The sequence below is a fragment of the Myxine glutinosa genome, chromosome 7 (genome assembly GCF_964187855.1).
Source record: "Myxine glutinosa chromosome 7, kmMyxGlut1.1, whole genome shotgun sequence".
NCBI lineage: Eukaryota > Metazoa > Chordata > Myxini > Myxiniformes > Myxinidae > Myxine > Myxine glutinosa.
In genome coordinates, this window is record NC_136267.1 from 3,330,607 (window position 1) to 3,358,355 (window position 27,749).

The 27,749-nt window shown below is 43.8% G+C and overlaps 1 protein-coding gene across 3 annotated transcripts in view; it reads right to left on the reverse strand.

The window, feature by feature from the left end:
• LOC144892887 (uncharacterized) overlaps window positions 1-27,749 on the reverse strand; it is a 310,345-nt gene that overhangs the window by 188,100 nt on the left and 94,496 nt on the right. For 2 of the 3 annotated variants that reach the window (XR_013624004.1, XM_078781253.1), the window contains 4 exons: window positions 26,115-26,196; window positions 15,889-16,160; window positions 15,252-15,344; window positions 13,885-14,039 (listed from right to left, as the gene is read on the reverse strand). The gene's annotated coding sequence lies outside the window, so the exon portion shown is untranslated. The remainder of the gene's footprint in view (window positions 1-13,884; window positions 14,040-15,251; window positions 15,345-15,888; window positions 16,161-26,114; window positions 26,197-27,749) is intronic. The other variant, XR_013624005.1, reaches the window with a different exon arrangement.

Here is a 27,749-nt window from a genome sequence, read left to right on the forward strand (position 1 = left end):
TTGTGTGCCGGTGCCTTGGCCGAATTCCTTCATTGCTGCATTGTTAGCTCACCTGGTTTTTTATACCACATCTTTGGTTATCGGACCAGCGAATGACGTCATCTCCAAAGTATGGCTTATTCTCACTTGTCTTGGACGATCTTCTACTTCTAGCCTTCCACCGTGCATTTGGTGTCCACTGTACTTACTGTACAGTGCCTGGTAAAATTGATGTAATGGGTTTTTGACCGTCAACGCCATGAACCGTCATGAACCGTCAACGCCATGAACCGCTAACACTCAAAAGCCCATTTATCGCGCCTTATAAAGCAAAACGCAAACCGAAAGCCATGCCCATGCCTCTCAAGCGAGGCGTGCTTCCGTGGTCACGTGATCCACAGGTGTAGCTCATTATACCCGCACGCGCGACACGCTTTGGCGGTCACGTGACCAGCCACTCTGGAGGCGGGGATCCCCGCCGATGACGTCACCGGCTGGAGCAAGGAGATTCCTCGCTAATGTATTTCGACGATTGCGTGTTTTATATCCAAGCAGAGATGCTTTCACGGCAAGATAACCACGTGACCGGAACCGGAAGCCACAACCGGAAAATTCAAAAAAATAAATTTTTTGAGCTCGTACATCGGATCTCGGCTCGTATCCCAAAGCAACAAACCGCCCGAGCGACGGCTCGTATCCCGAAAAACTCGTACGTTGGGGCACTCGTAAGCCGAGGTACCACTGTATATATATATATATATATATATATATATATATATATTGTTACGGATCGCGGACAAGATGTTATATTGACCGAGCGGTGGTGTATTACCGCGACCTAACAGTTCCCCCCGATTCTTCCCCAACTCACCCGATTCACCCCAAACTTTGGCCGTATCGCACCGCAGCTGCCCAATCTGGAAAACTCTAAAACGACCGAATGCAAAGAGGAAAAGGAATAAGACGAGAAGACGGACAGAAGAGTAATTGGATTTATTATTTACACATATAAGTAGGAAGCAAGCAGTCACGTTTATTTACAGGGACATGAGACGCAGGTGACACAGTGCAATCTTTAGCTTATACAGACTTATTGTTCCTACCCAGGACAGCACGAACAAAACAAACTCACGTACGCAAATGGATGGAAATTGCAGGCAGGAATGACAGGAGGTGGGTGGCTGGAGGAAGGCCCGGAGCTGGCTGGAGTTTGATCCCGCACGGGACGTCGGGCTGGACCTCGACGGCCGCCGATGCCACCGATCCTGTCGTGTGCGCGGGGTAGCGGGTCGGAGCTGCTTGATGGAGCCAAGCCAACGCTGCTGGTGGGGGGCCTGGCGTGACGGGTTCTCTCGCGTGACGGGTTCTCTCCTCTCTCTTTTGTTTGTCCAACCACTCTTTCTCCAACGCAACGACTCAACGCAACCACTGACCACCCCTGACGACCAACTCAGCTCTGGTCATGGACCTCTCCACGCGCTCTTGCTCTGACGACCCAGCTCCTTTCCCTGTACTCGTCTCTCCTCTGTAAAAGCTCATCTCTCGTGGGGGCGTCTCTCATGGGTTATATATAGCCCCACCCTTGAACCTTTGCGAACCTCCCCGATCGCTCTTCCTCCGCCCTCTCAGACCAAACCCCTCGTGCTCGGTTGGTTGTTCGGGGCTGGCTCACTCCTCCCCTCTATGACGAGGTGGAGACACGCCTTTCTTCCCCAACCCTGCCTCGTGGTCAATGGCGGATGAAGGGAAAACCGCCCAACATGCAGTTGGCAATGCGAATTGCAATTGACGAAAAGGGGGGGGAATGGAGGTTTTGGGAATGGGAATGAAGGGAATCTATCTCTTTCACTTGTGCAGTGGAGTATTTCAATTAATGGGAGACACAGCCTTACCCTAAAACACAGAATAAGATATAACTATTGAACAGGGGTATTCTATGATTGGCTGTGGTGTGGATGCTTTATGGACTAATTATGGGATGCCCCTTTGACCTTTACACAGCTCCGGAGGCAGGAGGCGCAGAATAACAATAATAATAATAATAAAGCACACAATCAAAAAAAATATATACAGTCCTCATATCCGCAACACTGCACCCTCCTCCTCTTAGGCACGTCCCGGGCCTACAACTTTTATTTAGTGTGACACGTAGGTGTAGTTCCCTCTACTTTTAACCTGACCCTGAGTGCGACAGTTTTAAAACATAAATAAATGTGTCCCGCTGCTCCATTGCACCCTGCCTAACAGACTTACGCCCACAGTTAACCGAATTGCGGAATTGTCTTCAAACTATACACTGACGGTGGGGAGCATTATTTACAATGACGCTATTTTTATTTACAAAACTAACCCAGGACCTGTGATTGTTCTTTCTGGGGGGGGGGGGGGGGGGGGGGGGAGACAGTCTGCTCTGCATCGATGCACCATTAAAGCACCCAAAAACGCACCAATACACCCCCAAGCACCAATCGGTGCAGTCACCACAGTTCATCAGTGTTCAATAATAAAAATAACCAAACAACCCCTAACCCTGCAGGTGATCTCTTGCTCTTCGGCTCCCTCTGCTGGCTCTTATCATTTCTTCCAGTTGTTGTCTTTCTTTCATTTTCTTACTGGCGGCCCATTTGCAATAAAGTGTGCCCAACGTGTCCATTTTATTTTCTTTATTTATGGCCCACAGGGCCGACTACGTGTGGTTCACCTGTGGGGCATCGGTGCCCTGTGGCCAAGGTCCGCCAGCAAGATTTCGGGCCCTCATGGCCGGTTCCAGCAGAGGGGCCATGCCCCAACCCATGGGGTCCATAAGTGGTGCTCGGCCACAGACATGTGGTCCATAATGTGGTGCATCGATGCAGACAGCTGGTTCTGGGAATTTCGGGCGCACAATGGCCGACCCACGCACGCTCCCCTCGGCGCCCAATGGCGCACAGGTCATGTGGGAGACAAAAGGGGGACAAGAGAAATGAGCGAGGGGTAAGGTCACAAGGGTACACGTCAATAAGGCAATGCAAGGCGAAATGCGTACGGAGAGCGAAGTGAGAAAGCTCGTCCCTACCATACGTCACCCCCCTGTCACCTACACTACCCTTGCCCTTACCCCATATGTACAAAATCTACACATTTACAAATTCGTCGCTAATGTCACGTCTTCCCCTTATTTCCCTTCTACCAAATTCGTCTTCACTCCCCCACTATCCAAAATTTGCCATCACCCAATTCGTCATCAATCCTCATAAGGAGGGAGAGATGGAATTACGCACAATGTCACACCCACGTCATGATGCGTCTCACAATCCAAAACATTTGCATCAAAAATAATTAAACATGGCATGGTGCGGAGTACCTGTCACCTCAGGTGAGTGGATGCAGATGGTGCGAGGAGATCCTTCTTCCTAACTATCCTCAAAATGACTTTAACACACTTTACACTACCCGGGGTCTTTCCCTGCCAATCCATTGGCCACTTACACTATGGGTTCTAAAAACCAATTCCCATTGACCAAACTGTGGTGCTGCTCAATTTGGGGTCTCACTCCCCCGATTCATCTCCCGGTGCCCTTGCACAATTTCTGGGCTGTGACGTGTAGCTCTCCCAGCAGGTCTACCCACCTGCACACCTCCACCACTGTAGTTGCCACCCGAGCTTACCTAGCTCCTCACCCTAACCTAACTAACTGGGGAAGGCCCCTCCTGGCTCTGTCACCCCACTCGGTGCCCTCTGGCACTGGGCTACCCGGGTCCGTCCTCCGGATCCTCGGGCCCCATCCACAACAACTACTACCGGCTCCCAGAGCCCACCTGCAGCCTCACCTGGCCGACATCCTCACAGTGGTGGAGTGCCCAAACCAACTACACACACTAACAGGCTACACGCCCAGCCATTTCCACAACACTAATGCACCCATCCAATCACCATTCTTCCACCCGCACCACAGATGCCAATATCCAACCACAATTTACCTATACCCTCTACCTAACACTTACACTACCCGCCCCGGGTATTCGTGATGGGGGTCCACTCTTCCCCCATTCACACCTTCGCACCATCCACTCCACTCCATTGTTTCCACCATACTCACTCCACAACCATCCATTCCAATACTCCAGATATTCCACACTACCATTTATTCCACATAGCCACATACACCTGTTGTTGCACACCTGTGCACTCACACCTGGTGCCACCTGCACCCTCCTCCTCTTCCTGGACCATTTGGGTCAGCACAATACACAATCACCTTCACTCACTCATACACTGCTCCACACACCTGTCCAGTTGCACACCTGTGCAATCACACCTGTTCAACCTCACCTGTTCAATCCTCAAACACACGGCATCATCTCATCTAACTACTCCCCTCTGAAACTTGCGCTTCCCAGTCGTCCCTTTAAACTATTGCGCTCCCACGTCATTATCATCCACACTAATCTACCTGCGTCCCCACTACAGGTATCCTTGTCACTGACTAATCCTAACGTCACCTAATGTCATCTTCGCTAGGTCCCAACACACAATATCCTAACCCACCCGGGCTAGTTTTCACTGCCATCAACCCCCTAATCTAGTGCTCCTTTGCCCCCCCCCCACTGTGAGGGATGGTGGATTTGCCATCCCACCACATCGGGGAGGTCCTACTATCAATTTCGCTCGTCCAAATCCAACAAATCAAAAATTTGTCATTTACTGCTAATCACCGTACCATCATCAAATTTTGCTTTTTTCTAATTTCGGGGCCAAAACACTATCCTCATCACCCGTCTACTTATTAGATCCTCTCGGTGCGCCAATTCCCTTCTAAAGCTCGGCTTCGTACAGCCGAGCAATGAATGCGGGTTGTTTTGTGCCAGCGGCTGGATACGTCCCGCATTCGGGGCAGGGACGGGGGCTTACCCGGGCCGAGATCCCACGCACCACCTCGGCGCGGAGCCATCCAATTGCCCGATCTCGACCTGCCGGAACGTCTCAATAAAAAGTGGTCGCCATGACGACCCTTCCTATCGGGCTGCCCGCTCCGCCTAGTGGAGCACGGACGCGGCCGTTCCAAGCGAGGCCCAGCGTGGATCGCGTACGACGGTCCTTTCGAACCCGCCGTGGCTCGGATCCCCGCTGGTTCTCGCGGCACGCGAAGCCCGGCACGCACCGAGGGCCCGATTCGGCTATAAGTCGCTCTAACCGCTAACCCGGTTACCGTCGATGCCTCACCTGCATGCTTACACGCATATGCTACCCCTTTCCTCCTCATACATCCAGCCGTCTCCCTGCTCTTGGTCGTACCTTCTCTAACACACCCAGGTACACTCATTCCGCTCACAGACTTGGTCACACACCTGACCACCGAACACCTTGGCAAACATTCGTCGCTCGCACACCTCACCAACACACCTCTTCGCGCCCCCTCCTCGGTCACCTCCTCTGTGACAATCACAGGTGTGCTTTTACTCGCACACCCAACCACGTGCCTCACGACCAACTCAAGTGTGCATTCCCACACACGCTCTACCATTCCAGGTGTACATCCTCGCTCCGCTGTCACAACCAACTCACGCTCTGTGTCACTCTCACTACTCTCACCTCCACTCTCGGTCGCGCACTCACCCTTACTCTCGACAGCGCACTCTTTCCCCATGCACCTGTCCGTTGCACACTCTTGCGCACACTCTCCCGTTACATCCTCTGTAACACTCACCACAGGCGTGCATTCTCCTTCACTCTTGACAGCGCACTCTTTCCCCATGCACCCCATGGTCGGACATTCTCGCACACCTCTTTTTTCGCACACCAGACCTGTCGCACACTTCACCAACGGCCTTTCACGAACACCCGGATCCAAACCAATCCCCAAGCCGACTGAAGCTTTCCTCACATCATGTACATTTCCGATTATATCGCCACTCACCTTGGCACCTCGTCTCCGCACCTCTTTTGCCACCTGCAAACTCTTTATTTGGTTAGTGAGCAGCACATCATGAGTTGAGCACCGACCTTGTACATATTCCATTACTTCCTCCTTTATCTCCCTCTTAGTTTCTGTCCGTCCCTTCTTAATTTCACTCACCTCTTCTTCCACTTCCTTTAATTTTTGCTTCACCTCTTTTATTTCCCGGTGCGTCTCCTCAAGTTCGTCCTCTAAGGCTACCGTGACCGTCTCTATGTGCATCCTCACCTGCCGGTCCTTTGTCTCCATTACCTCTGTCACCTCGTCCAACCTCATTGTCAGCCCCTCACGTACCATCTGACATTGCCTCTGTGTCGCTATTAAGTCTTCCTTGATGTCTCTTTGTGTCGCTTTTAACCCTCCTAGTACCGCAGTGTTCCTTTGAACCTGCTCCACTAACTCCGTTTGTCCCTCTGTCAGCTGTTCCACCTCCTCCGTCAGATCTTATATTCCCCCTTGTAACTTTGCCGCCCCATTTCTCACCTCTTTCTCCATACGCTTCTCACCTCGCTTTACCTCCTCGCGTAGCCCCGAAACCTCCTCACCCACACCTCGTCGTATCCCCTCTTTCATCTCCTCCATCTCTTTTGTAGATGCCACCCTCATCTGTCCCAATTCATCCCTCTGAGCATCCAGTTTACTTTCTAACCCGATTTGCACCTCCTCTATCTGGTTCCCCATTCGTTTGATTTCCCTGGCAGATTGTTCCCCTATTTCCCGCAATTTGTCCTCCATCCTATTTTCTAACCCCATTAACCCATTTTTCACCCCCTCTATCTGATTCTCCTGGGCAGCCATTCTATTTTCCACCCCCGTTAACCCATTCTTTACCTCTTTTATCCCGTTGTCTAACCCCTCACCGGTACCCCTCGCTTCGTCCCTCATTACCCCCAATTGCTCATTCTGAGCCTCCATCCGGTTCCCCATTTGTCCCATACTGCTTTTCAAACCTCTAATTTGGTCTCCCAATTGCTCACTATTCTTTTCCATAAGGGCCTTCATTTGCATCATAAAAAGGTTCAAATCCACTGGTGGCGCTGCTACGGTCGCGGGCGCGGTCGCCGTGGCCATGTGCGAGGCGCCATTTTCCGCGCCCGTAACCTCGTGCGTGAGAGCGCCATTTTGTGCGCCTGATACCCCCTCAACCACATTGCCAATGTTCTCCTCCTCTCTTTCCTCCACATACATTTCCCCAAGGTCCTGGGTTACCCCTAACCCGTCTATCTCCCCCACCGACATCCGATCGCCTTGATTGTCCATGGCGCGATCTCAAAATTCGGGTTTTATAAAACAAAATTTCGGCAGCTCGTAATTTTGACCAAAAATTTTTTTTTTCTACACGTTTTAAAAATTGGGTTCGGGCCTCGAATCCCACTCCCAGACACCAATTGTTACGGATCGCGGACAAGATGTTATATTGACCGAGCGGTGGTGTATTACCGCGACCTAACAGTTCCCCCCGATTCTTCCCCAACTCACCCGATTCACCCCAAACTTTGGCCGTATCGCACCGCAGCTGCCCAATCTGGAAAACTCTAAAACGACCGAATGCAAAGAGGAAAAGGAATAAGACGAGAAGACGGACAGAAGAGTAATTGGATTTATTATTTACACATATAAGTAGGAAGCAAGCAGTCACGTTTATTTACAGGGACATGAGACGCAGGTGACACAGTGCAATCTTTAGCTTATACAGACGTATTGTTACTACCCAGGACAGCACGAACAAAACAAACTCACGTACGCAAATGGATGGAAATTGCAGGCAGGAATGACAGGAGGTGGGTGGCTGGAGGAAGGCCCGGAGCTGGCTGGAGTTTGATCCCGCACGGGACGTCGGGCTGGACCTCGACGGCCGCCGATGCCACCGATCCTGTCGTGTGCGCGGGGTAGCGGGTCGGAGCTGCTTGGTGGAGCCAAGCCAACGCTGCTGGTGGGGGGCCTGGCGTGACGGGTTCTCTCGCGTGACGGGTTCTCTCCTCTCTCTTTTGTTTTCCAACCACTCTTTCTCCAACGCAACGACTCAACGCAACCACTGACCACCCCTGACGACCAACTCAGCTCTGGTCATGGACCTCTCCACGCGCTCTTGCTCTGACGACCCAGCTCCTTTCCCTGTACTCGTCTCTCCTCTGTAAAAGCTCATCTCTCGTGGGGGCGTCTCTCATGGGTTATATATAGCCCCACCCTTGAACCTTTGCGAACCTCCCCGATCGCTCTTCCTCCGCCCTCTCAGACCAAACCCCTCGTGCTCGGTTGGTTGTTCGGGGCTGGCTCACTCCTCCCCTCTATGACGAGGTGGAGACACGCCTTTCTTCCCCAACCCTGCCTCGTGGTCAATGGCGGATGAAGGGAAAACCGCCCAACATGCAGTTGGCAATGCGAATTGCAATTGACGAAAAGGGGGGGAATGGAGGTCTTGGGAATGGGAATGAAGGGAATCTATCTCTTTCACTTGTGCAATGGAGTATTTCAATTAATGGGAGACACAGCCTTACCCTAAAACACAGAATAAGATATAACTATTGAACAGGGGTATTCTATGATTGGCTGTGGTGTGGATGCTTTATGGACTAATTATGGGATGCCCCTTTGACCTTTACACAGCTCCGGAGGCAGGAGGCGCAGAATAACAATAATAATCTATCTATAATTCCAGTAATCTCTGTGTGTGTGTCTGTGTGTGTGTATGCGACCGCTGTTTCTCGACAACTACCGGTCCGATATACTTGAAACTTGCCAGGTATATTGCTGGGGACCCGAGGATGTGCCTTTTCAAGGTTTCATATTAATCGGAGAAGTAGTTACCGAGCTATGGCGATTTCTTTACCAAACTCCGCAAGCCGTTCGCTTTGGACCAAACCATTTCATGTAAATAGAGGGGGGGGATTGTCACCGTACTCGCAAGCCGTTCGCTTTGGACCAAACCATTTCATGTAAATAGAGGGGGGGGGGGGGGATTGTCACCGTACTCGCAAGCCGTTCGCTTTGGACCAAACCATTTCATGTAAACAGAGGGGGGGGATTGTCACCGTACTCGCAAGCCGTTCGCTTTGGCTTTGCGAATGGACCAAACCATTTCAGGTAAATAGAGGGGGGGGATATAATTTTAGATATATATATATAGTACGGGCATGCCCTAGTTTAAATAATGCAAACTGTCATGTGTTTAAATAAATAGTGTCAAAGGGTTAGGCATCTTTGACCATTTAGGTTGTTCACTTCACTATGTCACTATGTTCACTATGTCAATAAATTATATTTCGTTCAAAATCATGGTAGATTAGCAAACCTATACATTTTTGGAAAGGTTATAGCATAAGGAAACTAAAAATCAATGTTTACATTTGGAGAGATACCTGTATGGCGGCCATTTTGGATTTTCAAAATGGCCACTGTAAAATACATATTTTGTTCTATTTCTGCCTCTAATTACCCTAAAAACTTTTTAAAATATACTAAACCTATATTTTCAGGGACAAGGAATCCAATGAAAGTATCAAATTAGTGCTATGGGGAATGGTAAGACACGAATCAAAGGTTTTGAATTGCAAAATACTGTCTTTATATTCACGATAAGTTGCATAATCAAATACATGTTATCATTTTGTACAGGCAGTTAATAACATCAAAATGTGTCACAATAAATCATATCACCAAACATACACAGGCAGTCAGCAAAATCATATATACACATGCAGTCAGTATAACTTCACATCTACACAGGCAGTCAATGACAAAATATACACAGGCAGTCAATGGCATCAAACATACACGATTACAGAATATGCCATTTAGAGTTCGTCATCACCGTCCTGTGTGTCGTATCCGACAATATAGTCCGCATCGTTTTCACAGTCCGTTCCACACAAGTAAAGGTCGGTCAAATTGATTGGCAAATCGAATTGGTCGAATGGTCCATCGAAACGATTGGTCGAATGGTCGAATGGTCGAATTGGTCGAATGGAACTGGTCGATTGGTCGAATTGGTCGAATGGAATTGGTCGATTGGTCGAATTGGTCGAATCGAATTGGTCGGAATTGGCAAATGTAAACATTGATTTTCAGATTTTCCATGTAATAACGTTTCCAAAAATGTATAGTTTTGCTAATCTACCATCTATCTATAATTCCAGTAATCTCTGTGTGTGTGTCTGTGTGTGTGTATGCGACCGCTGTTTCTCGACAACTACCGGTCCGATATACTTGAAACTTGCCAGGTATATTGCTGGGGACCCGAGGATGTGCCTTTTCAAGGTTTCATATTAATCGGAGAAGTAGTTACCGAGCTATGGCGATTTCTTTACCAAACTCCGCAAGCCGTTCGCTTTGGACCAAACCATTTCATGTAAATAGAGGGGGGGGATTGTCACCGTACTCGCAAGCCGTTCGCTTTGGACCAAACCATTTCATGTAAATAGAGGGGGGGGATTGTCACCGTACTCGCAAGCCGTTCGCTTTGGACCAAACCATTTCATGTAAATAGAGGGGGGGGATTGTCACCGTACTCGCAAGCCGTTCGCTTTGGCTTTGCGAATGGACCAAACCATTTCATGTAAATAGAGGGGGGGGATATAATTTTAGATATATATATAGTACGGGCATGCCCTAGTAATAATAAAGCACACAATCAAAAAAAATACATACAGTCCTCATATCCGCAACAATATATATATATATATATATATATATATATATATATATATATATATGTATGTATGTATGTATATACATATATAATTTTCTAAACCATACTCTTTGCAGAGTGATAGTGCTGCCGAAGCAGGGTTATCCTGGGTGGTTTGCCATTGCCTTTCCAACATTCTCCATCCTTTTAAATGCTGAGTGTCAAGTAAGGAAGCAACGCATACCATTCTTAAAATCTCTGGTATGATACGACCGGGGTTTGAACTACTTCATTCTCGACTCATAGTCTTGTATTAGCAAGACTGACTAGACTTATAGTCTTGTATTAGCAAGACTGACTAGACTCATAGTCTTGTATCAGCAAGACTGACTGGACTCATAGTCTTGTATCAGCAAGACTGACTAGACTCATAGTCTTGTATTAGCAAGACTGACTGGACTCATAGTCTCATAGTGGACCTCCTAGACTCATAGTGGACACTCTCGCTATAAGGCCATTGATTGGTTATATATAAAGATGTAACACGACCCAATCATGTCCATCACTTGTAATTGGAGTAAATAACCAATCAGCCCTCAAATAATCAATGACCCCTGGTGGCTAGGATTTCAATAAATTAACCCCCATGCTCTTCCAGCCAAAGAAAGCTGCACAAAACAACCAAAAAAAGCTAAACAAGGTCAAGTTTCTTTGCTGTTTCAATCCCTACCTGTGTTTCTCTTCAGCTGCAGACATTCAAAAGGAGTACATAATGTACTTGAGAATCCCAATGCAACAAACCCCCTCAGCCTTCCGACCGGTTTAATCATTTGTTGGTGAGTCATCAGTGGCAGCATAGATGGAAACACACACCACCGATGCTTCCAAGCATGCACCACGTGCAATGTCAGTGACAGTTAATATATATATATATATATATATATATATATATATATATATATATATATATATATGTGACCTTCATATGCGACCTTCATATCATCAGTGGAGAACCGCCAGCAAGGTGTCCCATACAGCTGCTGCTGCACCTTGCTGGGAGCGATAAGCACCGCCTGCCACACGGTAACGTTATCTCTGGTATCCACTGATCATATGGAGTCGATCAAGATCAACAAGGGCGAAACCTGGTCGGTAACTGTGAGTTTTGCATGCACTTGTGACAGTATCTGAATTTATAATCCATAATGACGCACTGCTAGATGGTTCCTCTGGAGCTTTGCAGGCAATGCGGACATGCATGGCGATGACGTCACGATGTTCGCTCATGAGGTTGGAGAACCAGATTACAGATACCATTATTTATATATATATAGTCACGTGAAAAAGTAAGTACACCCCATGTAAAGTTTTGACTTTTTCAACATATTTCAACATACAGCTATTTGATCTTCATTTCAACAATATTGATAGATAAAGGTGATATAATACAACAAATATCATGAAACATTTACATTTTGTAGTCCATTGTATAATTTAAATAAACATCAATGCAAATTTCTCATGTGGAAAAAGTAAGTACACCCTTGGCTCTAAAAGGTGGTATTGCCCCCTTTGGCAGAAACAACCTCAAGTAGGCATTTCTCATAACTGTCTACCAGTCTCTGACATCGACTGGGAGAAATTTTTGTCCACCCATGCAGAATTCTTTCAGCTGTGCGATGTTTGAGGGGTTTCTTGCATGCACAGCTCGTTTCAAATCCCCCCACAACATCTCGATGGGATTTAGATCCGGGCTTTGACTTGGCCATTCCAGAACCCTCCATTTCTTTATTTTCAGCCATGCCATGGTGGATTTACTGCTATGTTTTGGGTCATTAGCATGTTGCAAGGTCGACCTTCGGTTGAGCTTCAACTTTTTCACAGATGGCCTCACATTATCCTCAAGCACCCTCTGGTACAATGAAGAATTCATAGTGGATTCCATGATGGTGAGCTGCCCAGGCCCTGATGCAGCAAAGCTGCCCCCAAACCATAATATTTCCACCACCATGCTTTACAGTTGGTCTCAGTTCTTGTGGTCAAATGCTGTCTTTGGTTTTCGCCAAACATGTCTTCTGGTACTGTGGCCAAATAGCTCTACCTTTGACTCATCTGTCCAGAGCACATTGTTCCAGAAGTGCTGGTCTTTGCCTCGGTGTTCATTGGCAAACTTTAGTCTTGCCCTGATGTTCTTTCTGGACAGCAAAGGTTTCCTCCTGGCACACCTCCCATGTAGATGAAATTTGTGCAGCCTCGTTCTAATGGTAGACTCGTGCACTTTGACATCAACAGTGGCAAGAGCTACCTGTAGGTCCCGTGGTGACATTCTGGGGTTCTTCGAGACTTCTTTCAGCATCTTGCGGTCTGCTCTCGGGCTGAACTTGCTGGGGCGGCCTGGCCTGAACAAGTTGGCAGTTGTTTGGAATCTTCTCCACTTGTAAATGATCTTCCGGACAGTCGAATGATTGATTTCAAATTGTTTGGAGATCTTTTTAAATCCCTTCCCAGACTCGTAGGCATCTATAACCTTCTTTCTGAAGGCCTCAGAGAGCTCTTTTGATCTAGACATGGTGACGCCACACACTTCAACAACAAAGAGCAAACCAAACTAAATGTCTGAGGTTTAAATAAGACAGGTTCCTCCAAGATCCTCTCTGACGATGTTCTAATCATTTGCACCTGAGCTGGTGCACCTGATTCTAATTTTAGGTATTTGAAGTAGTGATAAATGTAGGGGTGTACTTACTTTTTCCACATGCGAAATTTGCATTTATGTTTATTTAAATTATACAATGGACTACAAAATGTAAATGTTTCATGAAATTTGTTATATTATATCACCTTTATCTATCAATATTGTTGAAATGAAGATCAAATAGCTGTATGTTGAAATATGTTGAATAAGTCAAAACTTTACATGGGGTGTACTTACTTTTTCACGTGACTGTATAGATAGATAGATAGATATATATATTTCAAGACCCAATAACAAGAGAGACCTCTACGTCTACATGACACAAAATAGTTTGCTGTGGCCCGCTGGCAAACAACGTAATAGCAAACGTCACAGCATTAAAAGGACACATGTTCCATATTGTATCAGACGTTATAAAACCGGATGCAAGAAGATCAGGAAGACGTACTACAGCGAGATCACCAGAAAATATTGAGCGGCTACGAGACATGCTCACCCAAACACAGTCTGCCATACTGCTTGATTGGTGTGGAACGACCTCAACCCAACTCATTGGATCTTACATCCTCCGCGACACAAGATGCTTGGAAATGCTTCAAATTTTTTCTTTCAAAAATTCAGCAATGGGATAACACAGAAGAACCTACCTTTTATTCAAGATGGTGCCCCTCGGCACTTCTGATTGTAGTTTGTAATTGGTTGGATCCCACTTTCCGCACAGATGGATCGTGCGCAGACGACGATGGATCGGGCCGATAGGGTGGCCATCCAGGTGTCCTGATTTAACCCAGTGTGATGGTTTCTGTGGGAATAGGCCAAATAAAAGGTATATGCCAGCAAACCCACTCATTTGGGAGAATTCCAAGGTTATATCCACAATTGTTTTTGCTGATTTGCCAGAGGAGCTTATTTCGCGATCAGTGGAAAATGTCAAACCATTGAAAAAATGCAGGAGCTTATGTTGATACTTTATGTTCACAAATTAAAACAGCAAAATAAATACCTTTTCAGGAAAGAAAAAACGTTTTGGTGTTTTATTGATATTAATAATGTGGTATGTCTATATTTAAAATGTAGAGCATAGAGTTCTGTAGCATAGAGTTCTGTAGCATAAAATGTAGAGCGTAGAGTAGAGCGTAAATGTAGAGTAGAGCGTAAATGTAGAGCGATTAACGTAGAGCAGCAACGAAGGTTGGAAAGGGTGGAAATGCGAATGGTTCGACGGATGTGCGGAGTATCGTTGAGAGAGAGGAAGACAAATGATGAATTGCGAAAGATGATGGGAATAGAGCCTGTGATTGATGCTGTGAAGAGGAACAGGTTGAGATGGTTTGGTCATGTGTTGCGAAAGGATGAAAGTGACTGGTTGATAAGAGTGATGGAAATGAATGTAGAAGGAAATAGAGGACGGGGAAGACCGAGAAAGACTTGGCTAAAGATGGTGGAAGAAGAAATGCGGGCAAGGGGGTTAACAAGGAGAGATGCAGAAAATAGGGCAAAATGGAGAAGATTGTCATGGGGACCGCAAGGCTAACCCCCGCTCTTGTAGGGAAAATGGCCTTTTAAAATGCATGTTGTTGTTGTTGTTTATATTTAAAATGGGTAATTCATTTTGGATCATCCTAACTGCAGTTATGAAAGCTGCAAAAAGTTTTCAACTTGGAAGAGGCATCGACGATTCAATGTCAAGTTCAGAAATGCATGAGGATAATAAGGTGTGTATGAAATTGTTAACGTTTTCTACTGTAAATGTTGAGCCCCCTTAGCCTTACTTTCCCTTACTTTTCTTTCCACACCCCTCACCCCCTCCCTCAAGGTGGGCCCCCATCTTTTACTTGGCTCTGTTGCCTGCAAAGCTCCCCAGCATCACCATACTGGCTTGCCAGTGCAGACTGTAGAAATGTTGCTTCTATGATTTGTCAATTCTTTGTCATGTGATGGTAAGAGTGGGTGCGATTGAGGAACTAGAGGGAGTGACATCACCAATGTCCCGTGCACTGGAGAGATCATATACTTGTCTGTCTGAGAAGACGTTCTGACTCAGCAGGCACTCCCTCTTGCTCAGAAGGAAAAGCTTCGGCAGCAAAACCAACGGAACAGAACGATTCTTTAGAAAGGAAGGAAACGAAAGTGTATGAAATGAGGGTAGGGCTTACCCATACCGGTTAAAAATATAACATAAAGCAAAAATAAAAAATAAAAAAAATGAATAAAGATGATTGGGCACAGAGGAATCCAAAATTATTTAAAATTAAACGACTGAACCATTGGTTGAAGGTGATAGTGAAGCGAATATGATTGGATAACAGGATGTTTAAACGGACATTCCCAATCAAATGTAACTTGTCTGGAGTCTGGAGAACCCTAACCCTAACCCTAACAACCCTAACCCTAACAACCCTAACCCTAACAACCCTAACCCTAACCCAATGAACCCCAATAATTTTAATGTAACAAACACATTTGAAACAGTAGAATGCCTGGATAAACAATACAAAGGAAAATATTTTAAATATTGCAAATACATCATCAAATTAAAATTTCACCGATGTGAGTGAAAGACAGAATGACAAATGAAGGAAATAATAGAGAACGATTCGGGAGAATGAGGTGCACAGATTGAAGCAGAACTGAGAAGTGAAGGCAATTACCTTTCCTGTTGCTTATTTGTCACTCCAATGGTGATGATGGTGATGATGGTGATGGTGATGATGATGATGATGAGGTGTGCAAGGTGGGAGTTAGTTGGGCCTGGTTCAGCAGGATCTTCGCTGTTCTCCACCAACCTGGGAGCTTCTGGGCCAGAGCTGGAGAGGCCTCTGTGAGGGGGGCCTGATGGATTCCGTTTGTTGGCGGCGATCAGCGATAAGGAATTAACCAGGATTGTATTGTGGAAGAAGGGGGCGGCCAGAGGGTTCGGCTGCTGTGGGTTGGCAGAACGGGCAGCGTATTAATGTCCGTGCCCAGACAGCGGCAGAATCTGTCTGCCTGGCACAGAGACAAGGCGAGCTGAAATTAAATTGGCACAGCTGCCTCCTTGACTTGGCGAGCGTGCTGTAAAGACTTGCCAGAAATCGTGAGCCTCTTTCCCAACCCTCTCTACCTCCCTCCTCCCCTTCATGTACACCCCCTTGCAATCAGTCCTCCAACCATTGCACTTCATCCTCCCCTCACCCCCAATCCTTTTACTGTGCCACTCACTCCCCTCTCTGACTTCGTTTGCATTTCCCTCTTATTTATTTCTTTACACCTCTCCCTGCCTGATGTACATTCTACCCCACAAATACACCCACTCATCACCTAAAACGCCCCTTGAACCCCGATCCTGCGTCTCCCAGTCATCGCCGTTTGCCTCGCCAACACCCTCCCTTTCCGCCATCGGTTGCCTGGATTCGAGTTGGCTAGGTGCCACCTTCCACCAGCCGGGAAGGAAAGCATGAAACGGTGAGACAGAGACAGTCAGGGCTTGTGATAAAGAAAAATGGCGCACAGGAGACACAAAATCTCATGGAAAGCAAGTTTCACTCACCTGTCAAGTGAAAACACACGAGCAATTTACCTGTTCTCCCTTTCATCGTTTTACTCTCCGTTTATATTTTATATGCACCGGACAGTTCATTTTACAACCTCGTCCCTGCCTTATTATTATTCTTTATATTTCACATCATCTCTTCGGTCAAAGAATTACAAACATGTCCAGCATTATGGAAAATTGCTTTCTGGTATTTAGCATTGCGTGCTCGGCCTGGATTCGGACGGTGTTTGTACATTATATATTTATTATATACTTATTATATATTTATTTTACAGTACAGTTTATTTATTATATATTTATTATACAGTACAGAATTTTTTAATTTTTTTATTATACAGTAAAGTATATTTATTATATATTTATTATACAGTAAAGTATATTTGTTATATATTTATTATACAGTACAGTTTATTTATTATATATTTATTATACAGTAAAGTATATTTGTTATATATTTATTATACAGTACAGTTTATTTATTATATATTTATTATACAGTAAAGTATATTTGTTATATATTTATTATACAGTGCAGTTTATTTATTATATATTTATTATACAGTAAAGTATATTTGTTATATATTTATTATACAGTACAGTTTATTTATTATATATTTATTATACAGTAAAGTATATTTGTTATATATTTATTATACAGTGCAGTTTATTTATTATATATTTATTATACAGTAAAGTATATTTGTTATATATTTATTATACAGTACAGTTTATTTATTATATATTTATTATACAGTAAAGTATATTTGTTATTCATTTTTTATACAGTACAGTTTATTTATTATATGTGTATTACACAGTTCAGTATATATATGATAAATGTATTATATATTAATTCTACAGTACAGTATATTTATTATATAGTTATTATATATTTATTATACAGTGCTGGAGATATTATATATTTAAGCCTGGTGTAGGCTTAGTGGTTAGGGTGCCGGCTTGGGATCCTAGGATCCTGGGTTCGAATCCCGGTCGATCGCTGAATTAACGCCAGGGAGGTTGACTCAGCCCGTCATCCTTCCGAGGTCGGCAAATTGAGTACCAGCCTGCTGGGATGAATGATCACGGTGTGTACCCCAATTCAGAATAGGTACACCGTATCCCTGCGCATTGTAAGAGGCGACCAAGGGTTGACGTCAGGAAGGGCATCCGGCCATAAAAACATTGCCTCAAACAGGGAACCATGATTGTCATGGGGCCCACAAGGCTAACCCCCACTCTAGCGGGGAAAATGGCCTTAAAACGATCATTCATTCATATTCATATATATACAGTGCAGTATATATATATGATAAATTTATTATATATTACTTATACAGTACAGTATATTTCTTATATTTTATTATACAACACAGCATATTAATTATATATGTATTACATATTTATTATATATTTATTATAGAGTACAGTATGGCTTGCTTCGATCTCTCCACGACATCAAAGTTTGAGTATTTTCCCATTCGTATTTTTGTCAAATTTCCACTGGTTATTTTATTGTGTATGTGTTAATGTGTGTTTCTATTTAGTTTTGTAATTATTGCAAATTTGTGTGTAATTAGTCGTTTTTTTGTTTTGTTCGCACCTCATGCGCGGCCTGGTCTCTCCAGGCTACCACCCCCCCCCCCCCCCACCCGACAGTATTTTGTGAATATAATTTCTTTCCTTCATAGTATTTGCTTGTTTATTTGATTTTCTTTTCTCCCCCCTCCCCTACCTCTCACGAACATCTTACTCTTTGTCCAACGTTTTAAAAACAAAACAAACAAACCAAAAAATTCTTTATTAATTCTTTCTCTCCTCCCGGACACATGCTTGTTGCTTGTTCGCTCTCCTCCTCGTCTCGACTTGTGCCCCTCCCCTTATATCTCGTTTTTTTCTTCCACCTCTGCTCCTTCTTTCTCAAATCCATGTCCTCACTTAGAGACTTTTCCCAGATTATTTTTCATGGTTTTGTTTAAATATTATTTAAATATGTTTAAACCACAGCAGTGATGCTGACGCCGCCCTCCCCTCCCTCCCCTCCCACCCCCCCCCCCCCCCCCCAGAATTTCCATGTTTTAAACGTTTCCCAGTGTGTACCCTGGATTCGTATAGGTACACCGTATCCCTGCGTGTCGTAATAGACGACTAAGAGGGTTGGCGTCAGGAAGGGCATCCGGCCATAAAAACATTGCCTCAAAAAGAGAACCATGACAATTACAACTACATATGGGCAGGGTACAGCCCGAAGTGGAGATCGGTTTCTGAGGTTTGGGACATGGAATGAAGGGACAATGACAGGGAGATCAGGAGAAGTGGTGGAAGTATTGGTCAGAAGAAGAGTGGACATATGTTGTGTGCAAGAGACGAGATGGAAGGGAAGTGGTGTGAGAATGGTGAAGGGCAGGCAGGGACAGAAATACAAGTTTGTGTGGCAAGGGTGCCTGGAGGGCGTGAATGGTGTTGGTGTCCTGTTTTCTGAGGAGTTTGTAGACAGTGTAGTGAGTGTGACTAGAGTGAGTGATAGGTTGATGATGGTGAAAATGATGATTGGCAAGCTCTTGGTGAACGTCATCTCGGGATATGCTCCGCAGGTTGGTCGGAGCGATGAAGAGAAGGACAAGTTCTGGTGTGCGATAGAGAATCTGATGGAAAACGTGAAAGATGAGGAAGTTGTTGTGGTAGGAGGAGACCTAAATGGACATGTGGGAAGGAGTATGATGGATGGTTTTGAGGGAGTTCATGGGGGTTACGGATATGGTGTGAGAAATGGAGAAGGTGAATGGATTTTTGAGTTTGCTGATGGAGCTGATTTGTTGATTTGTAATATTCAGTTCCAGAAAGAGGATAATAAGCTTGTTACATACACGTCAGGTGGGTCGACGACAACCGTTGACTACCTGATGGTGCGTAGGTGAGATAGGGGCACCTCCGGGACACAAAGGTGATCCCGGGGGAGGAGGCTGTTTCACAGCACCACTTGGTTGTCTGCGACATAAGGGTGAAAGGTGCGAGGAGAGCTCGGCGGGTGAAGTACCAACCGAGAATGAAGGTGTGGAGGTTGAAAGAGGTGACAGTAAGGGAGGCATTAAAAGAGAGGCTGAGTAGGATAGAGGATGATGTGGTTGAGCTTGAAAGTGGTTGGATGTCAATGAAAGCTAGTCTGTTGGGAGCCGTTGGTGAGGTATGTGGATGGACAAAAGGACTACTGAGGCACTCGGAAACATGGTGGTGGAATGATGAAGTTGGAAAGAGGAATGACGAGAAGAGGAAGAAGTTCAAGGAGTGGCAGAAGGCGAAAGGTACGGGAGCAGAAACAGCAGAGCATGAAAGATATAAGGCAGCCAAGAAGGCTGCAAAGAAAGAGGTAGCAAAGGCGCAGGAGGCATGTAGGAAAATGTTCGGAGAACGCTTGGATTCGGAAGAGGGTCAGAGAGCGGTATTCAGGATTGCAAAGCAGATAGCAAAAGAGAGGTGTGACGAGATGGGGGTGAGTTGCTTGAAGGATGAAGTGGGACAAATCGTTGTGGACCCAGATGGAATTAAAGGAAGATGGAAAAGATATATGGAAATGCTGTTGAATACAGAGAATGAATGGGATGGCAACATAGAGAGTAACCCAGTTTAGAACCGGCAGAGAAGATAACTGAGAAGGAAGTTGAGGAAGTGATAAAAGCAATGAAGAGTAGAAAAGCGGGAGGGCCGACGGGAGTTGTGGGAGATATGTTGAAGGCAGCAGGAAGTTGGGGGTGTGAAGAGAATGACAGAGATCTGTAATCTGGTGGTGAAAGAAGGCCGCATTCCAGTGGATTGGGAACTGAGTACCCTCGTCTCTCTATACAAGGGGAATGACCCTCTGGAGTGTGGCTCGTACCGAGCGATAAAGTTATTGGAGCATGGAATGAAGGTATTGGAAAGGGTGTTGGAGAGGAGGATAAGGAAGAAAGTGAAGATCGACGAAATGCAGTTTGGATTTATTCCAGGAAGAAGAACGACAGACGCACTTTTCATTGTGAGGCAGTTGCAGGAGAAGTACATGGAGAAGAGGAAGAAGTTGTTTCTTGGGTTTGTTGATCTGGAGAAAGCATTCGATAGGGTTCCACGCAAAGTATTGACATGGGCATTGAGGAAGTTAGGAGTGGAGGAATGGTTGATCAGAGTAGTGATGGCAATGTACAAAAGAGCGCGCACAGCTGTAAGGACGAAGGACTGGAACAGTGGTGAGTTTGAGGTGAAGGTGGGAGTGCATCAAGGGTCGGTACTAAGTCCACTACTATTTGTAGCTGTGATGGAGGTGCTGGCTCAGAAAGTAAAGGAGGGTTTACCATGGGAGATGTTGTATGCAGATGATCTGGTGTTGATTGCGGAAAGTATGGATGGACTGAAGGAAAAGATGAAGAAGTGGAAGGAATGTATGGAGACAAAAGGTCTGAAGGTGAATATCGGAAAGACGAAGGTGGTGGCAAGTGGCAAGTGGATGGCATGTGGTGAGGTGGAAAGAACTGGGAAGTGGCCCTGTGCTGTGTGTAGGAAGGGTGTCGGAGTGAACTCCATTCAATGTACAATGTGCGCTGAGTGGGTTCATCAAAAATGTAGTGGTTTGAGAGGGTCATTAACCAGTGTGGCAGCTACATTCAAATGTAAGGTGTGCACAGAGGGAGCTGCAGATGGAGGAAATGTTGAGTTGGATCTTGGAGACGGCGTGAAGCTGGAAGGTGTGAAAACATTTTGCTACCTCGGAGACATGCTGAATGGAGAAGGTGGATCAGACTCGGCAACGGTTGCTCGAGTGAGATGTGCATGGAAGAAGTTTCGGAAACTGAGTGGCGTTCTGATGAGGAGGGGAGTGTCATTGAAGCTGAAGGGAAAGGTGTATGCTGCATGTGTGAGAAGTGTTATGATTTATGGGAGCAAGACATGGGTAATGAACGTAGAGCAGCAACGAAGGTTGGAAAGGGTGGAAATGCGAATGGTTCGATGGATGTGCGGAGTATCGTTGAGAGAGAGTAAGACAAATGATGAATTGCGAAAGATGATGGGAATACAGCCTGTGATTGATGCTGTGAAGATGAACAGGTTGAGATGGTTTGGTCATGTGTTGAGGAAGGATGAAAGTGACTGGTTGAGAAGAGTGATGGAAATGAATGTAGAAGGAAGTAGAGGACGGGGAAGACCGAGAAAGACTTGGCTAAAGATGGTGGAAGAAGAAATGCGGGCAAGGGGGTTAACAAGGAGAGATGCAGAAAATAGGGCAAAATGGAGAAGATCGTCATGGGGACCGCAAGGCTAACCCCCGCTCCAGCAGGGAAAATGGCCTTAAAATGCATGTTGTTGTTGTTGTTGTATTATAGAGTACAGCATATTAATTATATATGTATCACATGTTTATTATATATTTATTATACAGTGCAGCATATTAATTATATATGTATTACATATTTATTATATATTTATTATACAGTACAGCATATTAATTATATTTGTATTACATATTTATTATAGATTTATTATATATTTATTATACAGTACAGCATATTAATTATATTTGTATTACATATTTATTATATATTTATTATACAGTACAGTATATTTATTATATATTTATTATACAGTACACCATATTAATTATATAATATATATGTATTACATATTTATTATATATTTATTATACAGTACAGTATATTAATTAATATATGTATTACATATTTATTTTTCTATGTATTATACAGTACAGCATATTAATTAAATATATATTACACATTTATTATATAGATTATTATACAGTACAGCATATTAATTATGTATGTATTACATATGTATTATATATTTATTATACAGTACAGTATATTTTTATTATTATATATTTATTATACAGTACAGAATATTAATTATGTATGTATAACATATTTATTATATATTTATTATACAGTACAGTATATTTTTATTATTATATATTTATTATACAGTGCAGCATATTAATTATGTATGTATTACATATTTATTATATATTATACAGTGCAGTATATTTTTATTATTATATATTTATGATACAGTGCAGCATATTAATTATGTATGTATTACATATTTATTTTCTATTTATTATACAGTACAGCATATTTATTATATATGTATAACATTTTTATTACTCCCGCCAGGAAGTAATGCATTCGATCGGGTCCGTCCGTGTGTGTGCGTATGTGTTCGTATGTTCGTGTGTTCGTGAACAATATATCTGGAAAAGTTCTGAACAGATTTGGATGAAAGTTGGTGGGATGATTTGCCTTTGGGATGAGGAAGAATTGATTAGTTTTTGGTGAAGCTCAGGATATTATTCTGGATCGAGGAATTATTTTTGGGAATTTTTTTTCTGTTTTACTGCATTAAAGCTTTTATTCTTATTCTTAAATGATGTTTTTCTCCTCTAATTCCGAGATATATCAAAATAAATTCTCTGACAGTTAGGGCTTACTTTCCTTTTCATTTATTGTTTTGGGGAGGGGGGATGTTAAATAAACGTATTATTCCAATTTGACCCACGGTGGGAGTATGCGCTCTACTGAGTGGCGTTCTAGTTATATATTAATTATGCAGTACAGTATATTTATTATATATTTATTATGCAGTACAGTATATTTATTATATATTTATTATACAGTACAGTATATTTATTATATATTTATTATACAGTACAGTATATTTATTATACAGTGAATGAAAAAAACTGAATGATCGTTTTAAGGCCATTTTCCCCGCTGGAGCGGGGGTTAGCCATATTTATATATATTTATTATACAGTGCAGTATATTTATTATACATTTATGATGTATTTATTATGCAGTACAGTATATTTATTATATATTTATTATACAGTACAGTATATTTATTATATATTTATTATACAGTACAGTATATTTATTATATATTTATTATGCAGTACAGTATATTTATTATATATTTATTATATATTTATTATGCAGTACAGTATATTTATTATATATTTATTATATATTTATTATATATTTATTATGCAGTACAGTATATTTATTATATATTTATTATATATTTATTATGCAGTACAGTATATTTATTATATATTTATTATATATTTATTATGCAGTACAGTATATTTATTATATATTTATTATATATTTATTATATATTTATTATGCAGTACAGTATATTTATTATATATTTATTATATATTTATGATGTATTTATTATGCAGAACAGTATATTTATTATATATTTATGATGTATTTTTATTTTTTATTTTTTTTTGTATACAAGATCGAGGCTCGTGAAAGAGCGAACATTAATCACACAGAAAGACAAACAGACACATAAAACAAATAACATCGGGAGCGGTAGACAAGATGGGGAGAGAGGGGGCAGGACACAAACACAACATTTGAGAGCAGGGACTGAGAGACATGGAGACATCGAGAGATCTGTGGGAGGGAGAGGGCTTTGGGGGGGAGGCATGTGAAGGGGGGGGGGGGGGTGGGAGAGGTATAAACATATGGACACTGCCAGGACTTCCAGGAAAGAAGTTGGAATTTCAAACAAGGTGGATCTGGGGTGAATTAGTGGGGGTAGAAAAGATCAAGGTTTTGGATGGGGGAAGATAAGAGATGGTGGTGAACAGCTGTTTTAAAGACCTGGAGGGAGGAGTGGGATTGAAGGGAGTGTGGGAGTTTGTTCCAGAGGCGGGAGAAAAGAGGAATGAAAGAGTGAAGGTGAGCAGAAAGCCGAGATTTCGGCAGTTTAACCATCAGAGGGTTGCTGGCAAGTCTTGTGCGACCTGTAGGAATATTTGGGGGACAGAGCACAGAGAGAGCTGGGGGAGCAAGGCCGGAGAGGAGTCGGTAGAAGACAGAAAGACCACCTACCTGCCTGCGGTGAGTGAGTGAAAGGCCCTCAGAGGTAGCTTCATCGCGGGAGATTCCAATGATTTTGAAAGCTTTGGATTCAACAGCGTGAAGCAGGGCCAGGTGTGAGGCAGGAGCACCAGCCTATAGGGGAGAACAGTATTGCATTGAGCTGCGGATGAAAGCCTTGTATGTGCTGAGGAGCTCAGGTGTGCCGAGGAAGGACTTCGCACGACGGAGGATGCCCAGTCGGCGACTGGCTTTGGAGGCCAGCTTGGAAATGTGGTTTTCCCAAGAAAGATCATGGCAGATAGTGAGACCCAAAAGCTTGAGCGACAGAACTTCTTGGAGGATATTGTTGAGAAAGTAGATGGGAGGGTTGTCAAGTCGAACTTTTCGGAGAGACATCGTAAGAGAGTGAGATTTGTCAGGATTGAAAGACATGTTCCACTTGTTTGACCAGTCTGTGATTTTGTCCAGGTCTTCAGAGAGTGAGGAGGCTGCAGACTGCCGATCTGAGGGAAGAGGAATGGAGCGGCAGAGAGTGGAGTCATCAGCAAAGAGATAGAGAGGATTTTCCAGAGAGTCGGAGAGATCATTGATAAAGACCAGAAAAAGCACAGGGCCCAGCACACTGCCTTGGGGAACTCCATCCTGAACAGGAAGGGGAGATGAGAGAAATCCATTTAGGGCCACACGTTGACTACGACCAGAGAGGAAGTCCGCAAGCCATGCGTGGAGATTTCCATGGATACCATAGGAGGAGAGTTTGGTGAGCAGAGCTGGGTGCCAGACCGTATCAAAGGCACATGATATGTCAAGGGAGACAGCTCTGATTTCCTGTTTGGCATTGAGGACCTCCATCCATTGTTGAGACAGCAGAAGCAGCATGTCCAGAGTAGAGTGACCTGGTCTGAAACCAAATTGATGATCAGAGATCAAGCCATTGGAGAAGAGGAAGGATTTCATATCCGAAACAATGATGGATTACATGACTTTGCTGATAATTGGGAGCAGGCTGATTGGTCTGAAGTTGCAAGGATCTGTTTTTGCACCTTTTTTGTGTAAAGCGGTAATGTTAGCTGATTTCCAGGATGCTGGCAGATGACCTTGAGCAAACGATAGGGTGAAAAGAACAGAGAGAGGGTGAGATAGAGCGGCAGAGCAGGATTTTAGGACCCGTGGGCTGATGCCGTCTGGTCCAGTTGCAGAATCAGAGTCGAGGTTTGCCAAAACAAAACAAAACAATTTATTATGCAGTACAGTATATTTATTATATATTTATTATGCAGTACAGTATATTTATTATATATTTATTATACAGTACAGTATATTTATTATATATTTATTATACAGTACAGTATATTTATTATATATTTATGATGTATTTATTATATAATTATTTTAAGTCCATGACAACACATCCTCTATCTCTCTCCCTCTCTCATTCTCTTTTCACTCTAACACTACTCACATTCTTTCCGTCGGTGGAGAAACCTTTCTTGACTGCTGATTCATTCCAGTCGAGGCTCCTCCCGTGTGATTAATTCTTCCATCTGATTCATTCAATGAAAGGCACCAATGAGACCCTTCCTTTTCTTTCTTTGACTTTCATTATCGTCATTCTATTTAATCGAACTCCATTTGAATTTTATCGCCCCTTCTGTTTCTATCATCAAAAGTGGTTATATATACAGTACATTATATCAGATTAAAAATGAAAATGGACAAATAATGAGAGAAGCCTGTTTTCTCTTGTCTATTTTCCTTCCCCCCAAACCTCTCTCTTACAATCCCTTGTCAATGAACTCCAACCCCAACCCCTCCCATACATAGCACACAGATATTATGAAAGCGGATTTTAAACATAGGCCATTAATAAGGTGAAAACATGACAAAAAGGTTGAAAGAGTCAGGTAATCACAGTCCTGAGCACAAGAAGGAATGACAACAACACGAGGCTTTCACGACATGGACTGGAATTTCAAATTACTGAAAACACAAAACAACAAGTCAATGATACGAGAGTGAATGGATGAATAATTTAAAAAATGCCATTTAAAGGAAGACAACTCTCCATTGACTATTCATGGAAGAGCTTGGACGAGGACGTTAATAGTGAGCGGACAAATCATTACAATGCATGGGATTTCATTCAGGGATTCCAACATCATGACAACATCATCCATACACGTACTCAGATGGAAATGTCAACCAGGCCCATTCAAGGCCACACATAGCATACTGTACCTTGTGGTGGAATTTAACATCTCACTATTTGCTGCCATTCTGAGGCTTCAGAAACACGTTGTTGCATCTAAGAGCACGTCGTACTTTCATAAAGGATGTTAAGCTGGCTGGCCCATCTGCTAGAACTTGTTTGTGCACAACAAGGATCTCATTGGTGCATTCATATATCCTGGGGTTGGCTCAACAGGTATGATGGCTGCCTTAAGACCTTAAGACCACAGGCCGCATGCGAAACAATGATTGGTGCATTATGAAGAGTTGGCCATTTTGCGATGGTACCCAAAATTCCTGTCCATGTCTGGGAAGGGGCGATGGGGCAAAAACATCAACCTGTAGGGGTCTAGTGGTGGCAGTGGTACAGCCACTGCACTGTAATGGTCGACACGTCCAGCAGATATTGTACACAAATGTCAGAATAGACAATTTTTTAGAAAGCAAGGACACATGTGCCTGGACCGGTGTTTTTGGTCTTCATTAACCAAGAAAAAATGGTTGAAAAGATCCAGCTAAGCTGGTCGTGTGTTCCCTTGGATGTGAAGATCCAGAATAGCTTAGCTGGTCGTGTGTTCCCTTGGATGTGAAGATCCAGAATAACTTAGCTGGTCGTGTGCTCCCTTGGATGTGAAGATCCAGAATAGCTTAGCTGGTCGTGTGTTCCCTTGGATGTGAAGATCCAGGATAACTTAGCTGGTCGTGTGCTCGCTTGGATGTGAAGATCCAGGATAACTTAGCTGGTCGTGTGTTCCCTTGGATGTGAAGATCCAGAATAGCTTAGCTGGTCGTGTGTTCCCTTGGATGTGAAGATCCAGAATAGCTTAGCTGGTCGTGTGCTCCCTTGGATGTGAAGATCCAGGATAAC